This window comes from Magnolia sinica, chromosome 5 (assembly GCF_029962835.1).
Source record: "Magnolia sinica isolate HGM2019 chromosome 5, MsV1, whole genome shotgun sequence".
Taxonomy (NCBI): domain Eukaryota; kingdom Viridiplantae; phylum Streptophyta; class Magnoliopsida; order Magnoliales; family Magnoliaceae; genus Magnolia; species Magnolia sinica.
This window is the reverse complement of record NC_080577.1, coordinates 1,520,960-1,535,391: the sequence shown is the minus strand read 5'-3', so window position 1 is coordinate 1,535,391 and position 14,432 is coordinate 1,520,960.

Genomic DNA, 14,432 nt, shown 5'->3' with positions numbered 1-14,432 from the left:
GTGCTCTATGGGCCCCATCATGATATATGTGTTTCATCCATTCCGTTCATCCATTTTTAAAGATCATTTTAGTGCTTTATACTAAAAATAAGAGAGATATAAATCTTAGGTGGACCATACCACAGGAAAACAATAGTGAGATATCCATCATTTAAATCCTATTAAGGCCCACTGTATTGTTTATCTAACATCCAATCTGTTGATTAGGTCATAAAGACCCAGATGAAGCGAAAAAACAAATATCAGCTTGATCCAATACTTTTATGACCCCCAAAAAGTTTTTATTGGTCGATGTTCATTCAACACTGTTTCCTGTAATGTGGTCCAATTGAGATTGGGATATAACTCATTTTTTATGTAATACCATAAAATGATTTATAAAAAAATATGGACAGAATGGATGAAACACATATATCATGGTGGGGCCCACAGACCATGGAACAGCAGCCATTGCCTAGTGGCAGTGGGAGTAGCCAATCCGTTTCCCATGTCTTCCACAGCGTGCATGCCACTTTGTCCACCACTGATTGGCAGCTCACCCAAATTTGCTTTGATAGGGACATCTCAACCATTTTAATAAACCCCCTCTTTTTCTCATTGAATGGGAGCCGTTGCTGATTTTTGTCTTTTTTAAGCCACCAATTAAACGGCTGTTGTGGTCCAAATATTTTGTGACTTCTGTAATAGCCAATCCATTATAGGAAATAGCAGATGAACGGTTTTGATCTGGCCCACGTATTCAATTAGCTGAGAAATGACACAGAGGCACGAAAACGCCGTGCATTGAAGTTAAAAGAAACAACCATTCTTTTTTCCTTAATGTAAAAAATGAAATGCCCATTCATGCAAGCAAAGATGGGAGAGGTGATTCGCAGCATGTGGTCCAATGTGAACAACCATGGGTCTGGGAGCTGTTCATCAGGTGGGGTCTACGTGAATGGGCCCCAGTGAAAAAACATAGGGTGGTCTACTCATCAAGTGGGCCAGATGTGAAAAAAAAAGAAGTGGCCAAATAGTCTGTAATCGACCTACACAAGACCACGTAATGAACAGCTCAAATCTCACACACGTGTGCCTAGTCCTATGCAGTCTCTCCACGTGATGATCATCTCAGCAATTTTCCTTTCACTTTCGTTGGATCAAGAAGAAGATGAGCATATATTGAAGAGGCCACACGTGCCAACGCTCATCAGATGGGGGCTGCAATGAACATGCACGCCCATCAAGCAGGTCCGCCAGTCTGGTGGACCTTTCATTTATATTCAAGCGAAAAACTTTGATTAAGATCAAATGCGGGCCCCCACAAGTAATTCAAACTAAACCGTCCAGAATATACACGTATGTTGAAAAGGAACGGCTGAAAAAACATCTTCAGATTGACCATTCTTCACTATATAACGGTTAATCATGGGTGATTGTACCCATCTAACTAACCGGTCCATCAGCGGCCCATAAGCTGGCCAGGGCCCAACCCACCAACTGTCTACCTAATTGATTGACGCTACATCCACATGAATTGGTCGGATGATTCGAGCGAGGAGAGACTGAAGAATATATATATATATATATACATATATATATTTGGCACACGTGACAGTTTGGTGCACATGTGTGATATCTGAGCCATTCATCAGGTCAGAGCCACTCCCTGGACCAAAAGGCAGGCCCAGCGAATTGGTCCTGTTAGACAACCTGCGTTCCAACATTTGAGGTCTCAAATATTCAAATTGCATGTTGGCCCACCTGATGAGTAGTGGAACCTTTACAGTGGCCCCCACCTTATGAGTGGCACGAGGACGTCTGCCACGAATCACCTCAACGTGCCCCAGGTTACACGTGATAAGTTACACACATATGGACTTTACGGTTAGGACTTTGGTATATAATGGAAATGAGGTCGTTGATCTGGCCGTCCAATTTGATGTGGTCCACTCTTCACTGGCCATCATGCAAAATTACGCCAGTTCCGTGATCTTATACACATGGATGGCCCGATCATCCATCTGTACCGTCTACCCAAAATAACCAATTTTTATGTGCCACTTGGCCCTTTTTTTGAAATGAATTTGCAAATTATGAGGGCATTTTAGTAAATTCTCTGACCATGAATAGCTATCAGTTAAAAGGACCGTTGAAATATTGGATGTGGATGGGAGAAAAGCCTCCATGTGGATGAATGTAGCATCGTTCATTTGCATAATATCATTGATGTGTGGGGCCAACCGTCGTGGGACCATTACACGATCAGCCGTCATTAATCCCTCTCCCCACCACGTGTACTGTTGAGAAAATGGCTTTACTACTTCCATTTCTCCCGCTGTACCATATCATTTTCCTCCATACGCATCTCTATTGCTGCACCAAAATGTAAATAAAACAAAGCAAGTATAAGAACATATAATTTGACGTGTACTAACTTTTATAGCAAAAAAAATCACAACATAAAGCAACAATGATATACTGTGAAGATCAAATACAAAAAATTAGATGAATTTATAGGTACAAAAATCCAAGTTGTATCTGTTTGAAAACCTAGAAACAAATTGCTCCTTCTCCTCCTATTCTAATTCCGCGTTACATCCAAAATAGAAAATAAACTATGCAATTATAAAAAATTGTGTGTGACGTCCATATAAGCTTCAATCAATCAAACATGCTCGAAAGTATTTAAAGAGTTAACATCAATTTTACAATTTATGTCGATGGATCGGCCTTTCAAGTTTGATTGATCCAACATCTCCATAATTATCCAAAGAATAATCTATTTAATTCGAGGTTAACTGGATTGATTGGTAAACCTATTTGATCGATCAAAACCATTTATATATATATGTATTTATTTATTTACAAATTGAAGACTTCCAAACAACAATTGCAATGTCCATCATGTGGGACCCACTTAAATGTGTATATTATACATCCATGCAATCCATTTGTCTTTGCTACCCAGGATATGTGACAAAAAAATGAAGCATATCTAAATCTCACATTGATCATAACTTATGAACCGGTGGTGATTGGACACCCACCATTAAAAAGTTCATGGGGCCACCCTAATGCTCAACGTAAATTTTATTTGCCATCCAACATGCTTATAAGGTTAATATGTGGCATACAATAAGTTTTTAATGGTCAATCACCATTTTTTTCAATGCAGTCCACCTAAGATTTGAATTTGCTTAATTTTTGACTCATTTTTTTTATGAGTCTCAAAACGGCTAGACAACACGTATATACAATACATACGTAACCGTGTTGGCTGAGGTGGCCGCTCATTAGGCTGAGTTGTGATAAACAATATGCAAGTGTTGTTTTTTTTTTTATTATTATAAAAAATTATGATTACAATCTAAAACCCAGTGTAAAGAATATAAATAGTGTTTTGATAAACCTAAACTTGCAACAGTTTTTAACTTCATGTTCAACCATAATTCCGATGAGCTCAAGAATAAAAACCATTTTGAGGTGTTGTCCTATAATCACTGTGATTGTGTGGTCCACTAGAATGCCAGATTAGTAAGAATTTTAGTCCCCAGGCCTAACATGGGTGCTGAAGTGGTGTGTCTGATGGTGTGGGCCATCGCAAATTTTAATTGCATGCCAAAGGATATGTGACTGAAATTCTGACGCGGTTGCAAACGTGAGGCAGATGTAATCTGCCGCCATGACTCACGAACAGTGCTATGTGTACACACTATGATGTATGTATTTCATCCACCCCGTTCATCTATTTTGGATCATTATTTTAGTGCATGAGCCTGAAAATGAGGAAGATTAAAATCTCAGGCAGTGCATACCATTAGAAATAGTGATTGAGCTCTCACTGTTGAAACCTACCTAGGGCCCAACCTGTTGGTTAGATCACTTAGAGATGGATGAAGTGAAAACACAGATATCAGCTTGATCCAAAACTTGTATGGCTCCCAAGAAATTTTCAACAGTAGGTGTTCAATCCCCTCTGTCTCCAATGGTGTGGTCGGCTTAACATTTCAGCTTGTGTCCTAAAACGAGCTGGGAAAAATGGATGGGCGGCATGGATAAAACACACATACCATGAAAATAGCTCAACAGTTGCCACTTGTTCGTTTTTTAAAATGAATTTGCAAATTATGGGGCATTTTAGCATTTTAGCAAATGCCGTGAACATGAATATCTAGGAGTTAAGAGGACCGTTGAAATATTGGATGTGGATGAGAGAAAAACTTCCATGCGGATGAGTCTAGTCTCATTCATTTGCATAATATCATTGATGTGTGGGGCCCATCAGTTGCCCTCAATATCGATGCATTAATGATTGAGGTAGATGCAGCGTATGGAAAATGGTAGAACAGTCCATGCCTCGGGATGTCTTGGACCTTTCTTGGCCAAAAGGAAACAGATTGGCTACTCCCCTGACACTAGTTAATGGCTGATGGTCGGTGCTCTGTGGGCCCCACCATGATGTATGCGTTTCATCCATGCTGTCCATTTATTTTTTCATATCATTTTATATTATGAGACCAAAAATGAGGTATATACCAATCTCAAGTGGGCCACGTTACAGGAAACAATGAGCGTCGACCATTAAAAACCTTTTGGGGGCCATAAAATTTTTGGATGATCAAGATAATCTTTGTTTTTTACCTTCATCTAGGTCTGTATAACTTAGTCAACAGATTGGATGTCAAATAAACAGTACATTGGGCCTTAGAGGATTTTAATGGTGGATATCCAATCACTCTTGTTTTCCTGTGGTGTGGTCCACCTGAGATCTAAATCCCTCTAATTTTTGATATTGAGAAATAAAATTATCTTTAAAAATGGATGAATGGCATGGATGAAACACATACATCATAGTGGGGCCCACAGAGCACCGACCATCAGCCACGGGGCTGGTGGCTGGGGGAGTAGCCAATCCGTTTCCGGCCACAAAGCTCTCAATTAAATAATGGTGACGCCTACCCAAATGACTAGATAGTAAGTCAATCCAAACCGTTCATCTTTCAGGCCATGCCCTCGATATGTAGCTGCAGAAAAAGCAAATGAATAGGGCAATCCTAGCCTTCTGATTTTCCTATTTAACATGGACCGTTGACCTTTTTTCAAACCTATATGATATTGGTACACTTGATGAATTCAGGTAGGGCCCATCACTGATTACCCAGACAACAACAACTCACCACGCAATGGATGAGAGTGGGCCATTATCTAACCAGAGACTAGCTGTGCTGTCGTTTTTGGCATTTATTTAAATTTCTATGAATGTAAGTTGTCTGTCCATGGTGTCATGAGATTTGGACGGCTCATCGACTTACCATTTTTTATGTAATCCAAAGCCATACGTATCTGTCCCTCTCATTAAATGTTCCTAATAAATGACTACGAGCCGTCCATCTCAACCGCATTCAGTAGAGCACTCCAGAAAGCTAAGAAGGCAGACTGATATTTGGATTCTTTTTGGTGGACCCACTTTGGTTTGTTCGACCAGAGGCACACAGAACTGGAGCCCGACCCACAGCCCATTTGAATTAGTCATTTTCTATGACCCTAAGATCTGTGGGTCCACTGAGATGTCTGTGTTATATCAACTCCGTCCATCGGCTTCACTAGCTTGCATTAAAATACGAACTCAAAAATTAGAAAGTTCGAAAATTTTAATGGTTCACGCTGTAAGAAACAGCAGGGATGAAATGCCTACCTTTGAAAAAGCTTCTTGGAGTCAAGGAAGTTTTAGATCAGGCTGATATATATATTTGTGACATTACCTCATCAATGGGTTGGATGGATGGACCCAGGAAGGTTTTATAGGTTGGTGTTTTATCCCCACCATTTCCTGTGGTGTGGCCCAATTGAGCTTTGGACCGCCTCATTTTGGGTTCAAGTTCAAGCCAAAGCCAACGACATTGAAGAATTGAATGAATTTCATGCGGATATTAGGGTGAGCCTCAAGCTTAGGGTTATAGGAAATTTTAATTTATTTTTCAGTATTCAAAATTCATTATTTCGTTTTTTTTTTTTCAATACCAGATTATCATCATTGAAGTCATATCATGGCCCAGATTGATGTGAATGTAAATAAATGTACAGTGGATGTGTGAATATGTATAATCCAAAATATAAAGAATTTGCCAGGGAAAAGCTCCTGTGCCACTGGGGTATTTCAAAGCTGTTGCTTGCATGACATGTGGATGGCTAATCATTGATCTAGGCTGTTGGCTGATTTGAGTATGCTAACATTTTAAGTATTGGTGTTGTATTTTATTTTTGGTCATTTAAAAAAAATCTAATAGGAGGACGGCATGTGGTATTGCACAAAAAATAAAAAGTGGATGAAAAATTTTTCAAGATATTAAGTACTTTTTATGAAATTATAGATATTATAATCCAATTTTATATGTTATTAAATGGTTAATAAAATGATGTGGTTGAGTTATTTAAACATTTGATGAGCAAAATAAAATACATTTGAACAATTCAAAATACAAAAGACAATCAAGAAACTCAAATTTTGTCTAAATTAAGAGCAACAAACACGTAAAGAAAATATAACAAAAGAATAATATATACTTAAGAGGAACAACAAGGTAAAGAAAACACAACAAGAGAAGAATATAAAGAGATACTCTTCAACTACTATAATCACTAGAGTAATAAAATAAAGATTTACAAGAATAAGCTACGATAGAACTCTATATATAATAGATGAATCCAACATATAAAGAAGCCTCACATCAACCAAATTAAACAAAATTATCAATTTACTTTATCTAACTTTATTTTAGGAATTGCGATAATTTAGTAGCAGTAATTCTTAACTATAATCTTTAATTGTAATTGAAATTTATGTTTATACATTGGATTTACTCTTCATCTAATATCACGCAGTTCTTTTAAGATATGTATTCTTTTAATTGCTTCTAACAATTAATCATGAGTTTTTATTTTTGTTTGGTTGCATTGATATTATGAAAAGTCATTACTTGTTAAAGGCACAATTAAATAACTCATCTCCGAAAGAACAACTTCATTACTTGGTTATCACTTGTAAAATTCTGTAAGTGGTTGAATAAGCAACCGATTTTCTTACAATCCAGTCATATACATTCATGTTGGATATATTTACTTATTTAAGTACCCGGGGCTGAAGTTGATCAATTTGATCCAACTAATATATCAATTCTAGGACATAAGCATGCATAAGAAACAAACTGGAAGCCAACAATTGGTCTCTTTTTCTTTACAACCATTGGATCGCCAAGTCATTATGACATAAACAGCATTGAGTGGATCTATCCAATGGACTGTTCATATTGTTTAGTAGACCTTTTATCCAAGCCCTCCATCTTTTTGGTCATGATCAGATGGACAAGAGTGGGCGTGAATTTTTTATATACTGCAGCCCATGAACATAGAGTGCACATGTTAGACGGTAGAGGTTGATGATATGACCACCCACGCATCTGAAAGCACTGGACATATTAAGATGTGCCAACGGTCTGATGAAGTGGGCCACTGTACTATACTCATAAATAATCAAAAAGTCCTTCCATAATGGCCTTCCTACGTTTGCAGGCTCCTTTTCTCTTAGAGACATCATTTTTTCGGTCCAATTATCATTTCTGTCAACCAATCCGGTCCATTCGTTTATTGGGCCCTGACATGGATAGCACATGCATAAAAAATACACCTATTAAAATATTTTTATGTATATGCTTGGTGGCTATCAAAGTAATGTTATAAAACAAAGATAATTAACGGTTCTAAAATTTTTGATGGGTAAGAGTGACTGATAGGCTTGATTTTTTAAACATTGGCCATTCTTTTTAAGGGTCCATAGATGAACGGATCCGATTGATAAGTCATCGCAGAGAATTCTAGAAGGACTAAAAAGAAACGAGGGCATGTTAGATAACTATCTTTGCGAGTAGAATAAATCCCATGAGCCAAAACGAAGCAACCACAGTCGAATCATGCATATACTGTATGCATGATTCGAGACACACGGCTTTACACAGTGCGTAAAATACCCAAGCTCTGTAGAGCCCAACGTGTCTTATATGTAAAATCCACTCCGTTCATCAGGTTCAATCCTTGATTTTAGTTGATGAGTTGAAAAATAGGCAGATCATCCATAACTTATGTGGGCCACACCACAGGGAACAATTAGAATGGGATGCCAACCATAGGTTTGTGTGTGGGGCCACCGAGGTGTGTTTCTGTCATCAAACCCGTTAACCAGGTTTAAGAAACCAAGATGAAGTGAAGATACGGAAAATCTCAAGCTGGCCACATTGCGTGGAGGTTTTAGGAGAAATTCTACATTATTCCCATTGGTGTAGTCCACGCGACAAATGTATGGGGCTGATATGTCATATATACAGTTCAAAGAATGGTCCTCACCTGATGGACGGATTGGATTTACATTTACAGGATGGTGGAAAATCTTAGGTTTTTATGCACCGCGTAAAAACATGTGTTGCAGATGATTCCGGTGCATTCCAGTGCATTCTCCATGTTCGAATTTAAAGGGTAGTTATAGTACTCAGGCCTGGTACGAGTCTTGATACGCAAGCACTTAAAAACTGTACACATGGAATATATTAACTGCATTAAACCGACTAAATTGTGCAACCTACTGCCTCCAAAGCATCGAATCCCACGATCAGATTATTCGAACAATCCTAACTTCTGATTCGTGGATACTTGTTTGGGAAAATAGGACCGTCCAAAAAATTTCAATTTTAACCATCCAATATCTGGCCAATAAGCCGATAGTCATATAATAAAATAAGCTTAATTTTTGGTTCATGATACATCTATACTTGTATCATAACTTGGACGGTTCCATGTTACTAGTATGCCACGTGTGCAATTGCTACGTAACTGCGTATCATCACCGCATTCTGCCAGAGTATGTGTACTAACGTGCTAACCAATTAAATAATTTTTTTAAAAAAAAACAAAAAAACAAAAAAAACAAAAAACCTCTATAAAAGGCATCCTACTCTTACTGAGTTTTGGCCACGAGAGAGAGAGAGAGATGGGCAGCATAAGCAGCATGGATTCGGTTCTCCGACAGCTGCCCGACGTGGGCAGACGGTCAGACGGGCAGCACGGGGACTCAGGGAAGAAGAGGTGCACGCACTTTCAGATGCCACTGCACTACCCAAGGTACAACAAGGCCGACTACGAGACCATGCCCGAGTGGAAGGTCGACTGCTTGCTGACCGAGTACGGCTTGCCCGTGATAGGTGACGTGGCAGAGAAGCGAAAGTTCGCCATGGGTGCATTCCTTTGGCCTTCTCAGAACAATTGAAGTGGGCCATCAGTGATCACAGTAGTTACTATGATGCAATTAGCTGCGTCTGGACACGTGGTCCATCCTATTATAGGTCTGGATTGTTCATTCAGTATGGTTCACCCCATGCAAAAATCGATCCAAACCGTCCATTGGTGGTAAACACCTTGGATGGACGGTCCAGATCAATGATAACTTGAGTGCCCACATGCCCAAACGCAGCTAGTTCTACCATAGCATAAGGTACTACTGATTATGTGAGATCTAGGTAGATACAATAACCATGTGGCTATGTACATACGTTATCTGGTGCAGTTTCTCTATATTAGTATCCATGTGTTATGTCACGTATCTGTGACGTGGTCGTCCATATGTAACTTATTGAAGACCTAATTTCTTAGTTCCTGTTTCTGTCTAATCTATAATTACCTTTTGGTTTGGAAAGTAATTAATTCTTACTCTGGCACGGTGTGAGACATGATACACATGCACTCATGAATTGCTATGTATCAGGATTTAATTCCAACTAAACTCGCTAAATTGTGGAACCCAATATCGCACATAATTCCAAAATTAGATTGATTGAACAATCCTAACTTCTGGGGTTTGGACACTTGTTTGTTGAAATAGGATCATTGGATGGCCCTTTTCTTTTTTTTGGTAACCCTTTAATAATCACCCGGCAATCCGACGGTCAAATAATCAAATAAGCGTAATATTTGGTCATGATACATCCAAATTGGGACTCATAATTTCATATGTAATTTCTAAACAATAGCAAACTTTAATAAGGTTTTATCATGCAAACCTAACAAATAATCATATGTAGGTTAGCTTCTTCCCGTACGTTTATTTTTCTGGATGTGGAATGAAGAGTTTTTAAACCATTAAAACTCCTAACACTCCACGCTAGATATTGTGTAGTGTATTATATACTTTTTGACATGATCTTAGTGGGTTCTACTGGTTTGCTACAGAAAATTAGACCATTGATCAAGTAGCCCACTTTAGAAAAATCTTACAGGAATATCCTGGCCAGTTGATGTTTGGGCTTAAAATTTTTAGCCATCTTTTTGTAGGCCAATAATTGAAAGGTTAGGATTATCCCTTGTGGAGAACTTCGGTACAAGATCTATACATGATGGCACATCCAGGAGGGGGCCCTTTTGAGTACTGTACGGTCTGAATAGATGACCATGTTCTTCACTCGTAAGAAGGTTTGCTTTCCAACCCAAGTTTTGATGTCCAAGTTGCCATAAGATTTTGAGAAACCATCCACTGTTCGATTTTGACTTTGAGAATCGAATGCTGTCTGAGCACCTATTAGTGCTACTTGTTGCATTCGGACCGTCCAATTGATTGAACCGAACTGTCCATTAGATCCATCGCACTTTTGAAAAGGCAGCCATGCAAAAAATCCCACCGATGGGATGATCCGATCCAGCCACAAGTGGGAGTTCTTTTTCATAGTCATGGATGGGATGGTTTGGATTGCCTGACATAAGTGAATTTTTACAACGAATAGTGATCCGTGATGGGCCCAACAAACAGATGGCTCAAATTGTTGCTTGGGTCTATTTTATTTTATTTTATTTATAAATGATCTTGACCATCTTTTATAGATTATGATCGGATGGTTAGAATCAAGAAACAGTGGTCATACTCAGCTTAATTTCATCTATGGCCCACATAATAAGTAGATAAGAATGATTTTTGATGTGCTGCAAGTGGAGTTGATCCAAACCATTCGTTTATGGGTCATCCGTGACTAATGCATCCAAGCGCTGCCTGCTTTTATGATATTCCGTAGCAAATTACCATTCCCATTTGGGTGCTTTTTTATTCTCACCATGATATTTGTGAGAAATTTACTTGGTTATAGGTCTTACTGAGGACATGAGCCTAAATATATGGCGCCAGATCCAAAACTTAAGTGGGCTTCATGACAAGAAACAATAAAAATTCAAGCCTAAATCCGTGGCAGATCCAAAACTCAAGTGGCCTCACAACAAGAGACAATAAAGATTCAACACCGCCACAAAAGTTTTGGATAAGGCTAATATTTTATGTGTTTTAAGCTGATCTTAATAGTAATGGCTTTATAAACAGTTTGAATGACATATAAACATCACCGTGGACTCAATTAGGTTTTCAACTCACTCTTTCTAGTTGTGTGGCCTATTTCAATTCTGGATCTGTTTCATTTTTGGGCTCATCTCCTAACATGATCAGGAAAAATGGTTGGATGACATGGATTTCTCAAAAACATTAAAGTGGGCCCACCTAGCTTCTAACCACAATAACTTCCTACCAAAGGTGTCCGGAGCAACCTACCTCGCAGAGAAAGGGATTTCATTAATGAGGTGTTGAATTGTCATTGGGTCTAGATAAAGGTGGGAAATGAACATCTATGGGAATTCAATTTCCAGTATTTGCCCATTTAAATCTGAAAAATGATTCTTATCAACAAATATATTTTAAAAAAAACTAGCTAACAATTCTTTACAAATATGCAAACACAAAAGTTAGATTTTTGAGAATAACCTTCTCATGTCTCAAATACTATATTCAGAATCTCTTTCACTTAAATTTCAGTTCTCAAGAACATATTCACAACATTTTTTGGGAATCAATGACGCCCATGTTAATATATAAAGCACGATGGCAAACAATCCTCCATTTAAGTCACTCGATCACAGCTACCTGGTCCATTATTAGTTTAATCTATGCGAAAAAATAATTGCTCACTAGATAGAGATGGGTGTTTGTGACCCAAAAGTATTGCCATCCATTGATTGGATATTATTGGGTCCATGCATTGACATGAATATGTGGGAGACATTTCTTCCCTGTGACTGAGGGTGCATTGATTGCTGAGATGGATGAAACCTAGAAAATTATAAACAACTTGATGGAAGAAATCTAGAAAATTATATATAATTCCAGTCATGTCGGTATGCATGTGTGCAGTTTTAACCTCAATGGTTAATAGCCATTCTCATGCATGTAATGTTTGAAAGCTTAAAAGATTGTACCATGCAATTGAGGCTTGCTTGAATACAACCCAACATACTATAATATGATAAATCAGGACTTTTTCCCTTTTAATCTGGGTCATCTTTCAATGATCCAAACCATTTATACAACAAGTTTCACTTTATATGATGGAAAGACAACAAATAACTTAGACTATTTCTATCCTTTGATGATTTGCCTATTTTGATTTGAATATAAATGGTGACTGTAACTTCTCTATAACCATGGATAGAAATATTCAATTTAAGAGTGTTTGTGTTTTATAATCAAAAGAAAGCCCTATCAAACAAACAGTTTATATTTGAAAAGGACCCAAATCAAGCTTCCAGAGTCCCGACGTATCTTATAGTAATACAATATATTTAAGCAAACCTCCATTCTATTTGAGCATATTTTCACTAGTTTGCGTGTAAGAATCTAAGTTTTTGATTTCATGGAGGATGAAATGGAGACGCACCACAATAATCAAGTGCATTGTTTATGTTGCTTACGTCTCTTTCACCTTCACATTAAATTCTCTATATATGAGGCGCTGCCACCACATCTCTCTCTCAACCAACCAACCAACACCAACCTAGAATTCCATAATGATGAAAATAATGTAAAAACTTTGATAAGGATACAATGAAATGAAAGAGGGGAAATTTCAGTAAATTTGAATTTGTTGGTGACCTCTATCACTGCCATGGAATTTTATGCCTCCCTTGTTTTAGAAAAAATGCAATTTTAGATAATATCAAGTGTAGTAAGCAACAAGTCACTCAGGTAATTTTGAAGCCATTTGCTGGAAGACTACTGAGAAGATGACTCCAACCATCTGTTTTGTTCTTGAAATTTGAACCATTTACTATTTTACTTTTTATCATCCATTTGATACACACTAATTAAATGGTCTAGATTTTCTTATCAATGTGATACTAGAGATATGATCTCCATACACCATATTTCACACAACTTGGACAATCTGATTTCTAGATTGAAGTATTTGAGTGATGTATTGCCATAAAATGGTGGTGAACTGTCACAATAGGATCCCACCTTTCACAACTGTTCTCCTCCCTCTCTCTCACAATCTGCAAATCACTTTCTCCCCACCCATATATTTGCATTGCTCATAACACATTAAGTATACCACAACTCATCTCTATTATTAGTGACAAGAGTAGCTAACTGCAAAAATCAACATGGAATTAGTTTCTTTAATTGCTAAAATTATGCATTATTAAAACCCATATGAAGAGTTTTAAACAAAAAAGAAGAAGAGGATATTAGGTAAGGAAGCAGACTGTGTCCTACCCCGCCTGAACAGAATTAGTCCAAGCAGGGGTATTGTGGTGCCCACTGTGACATATGTATTTTATCCATACCATTCATCCATTTTTCCACATCATTTTAGGGAATGAGCCAAAAAATGAGATAGATCGAAGGCTCAAGTGGGCCACACAGTGGAGATGAAACGCCCACCATTAAAACTTCTTAGGGACCACATAAGTTGTTGATCAAACTGACATTTGTGTTTTCCCTTCATCCAGGTCCATGTGACCTTATGAACAATTTGGATGGCAGATAAACATCAGAGTAGGCCCTAAGAAGGTTTGAACGATTAGCATTATTATCACCATGACTTCCTATGGCTTCAGTTCACTAAAGCCTTAGATCTACCTCATTCTAGATTTTTTAGCTAATACCTTAAAATGAATCTGCCTCATTTTAGATTTTTTAGCTCATACCCTAAAATGATATGAAAAATAGATGAATGGTGTGAATAATACCCATATATTATGGTGGGTCCCACAAAGCTAACTAACACAAGTTTTTTTTTAAAAAATAATTTTAAACCACATATATAGACCTATTATTCGCATCCATTTCTCCACCTCTCTCTTATGTCTTATAAGCCAGTTCCTCTTTCCACCTGCAGTGTATGTGGTCTTTGTGAGAACCGGTTCTCATGGAACCATGAGCACTTTCTGACACATGATATCATGTGTCATAAAATCCGAAGGGTCTACTAAATGAGTTACCGATAGAACCTTTAGGATCTAAAAGTTAACCTAATAAGTGAGAGGCAAATCAAGAGATGGGTTACATACCTATTAAGTACATAAAAAATCACTTC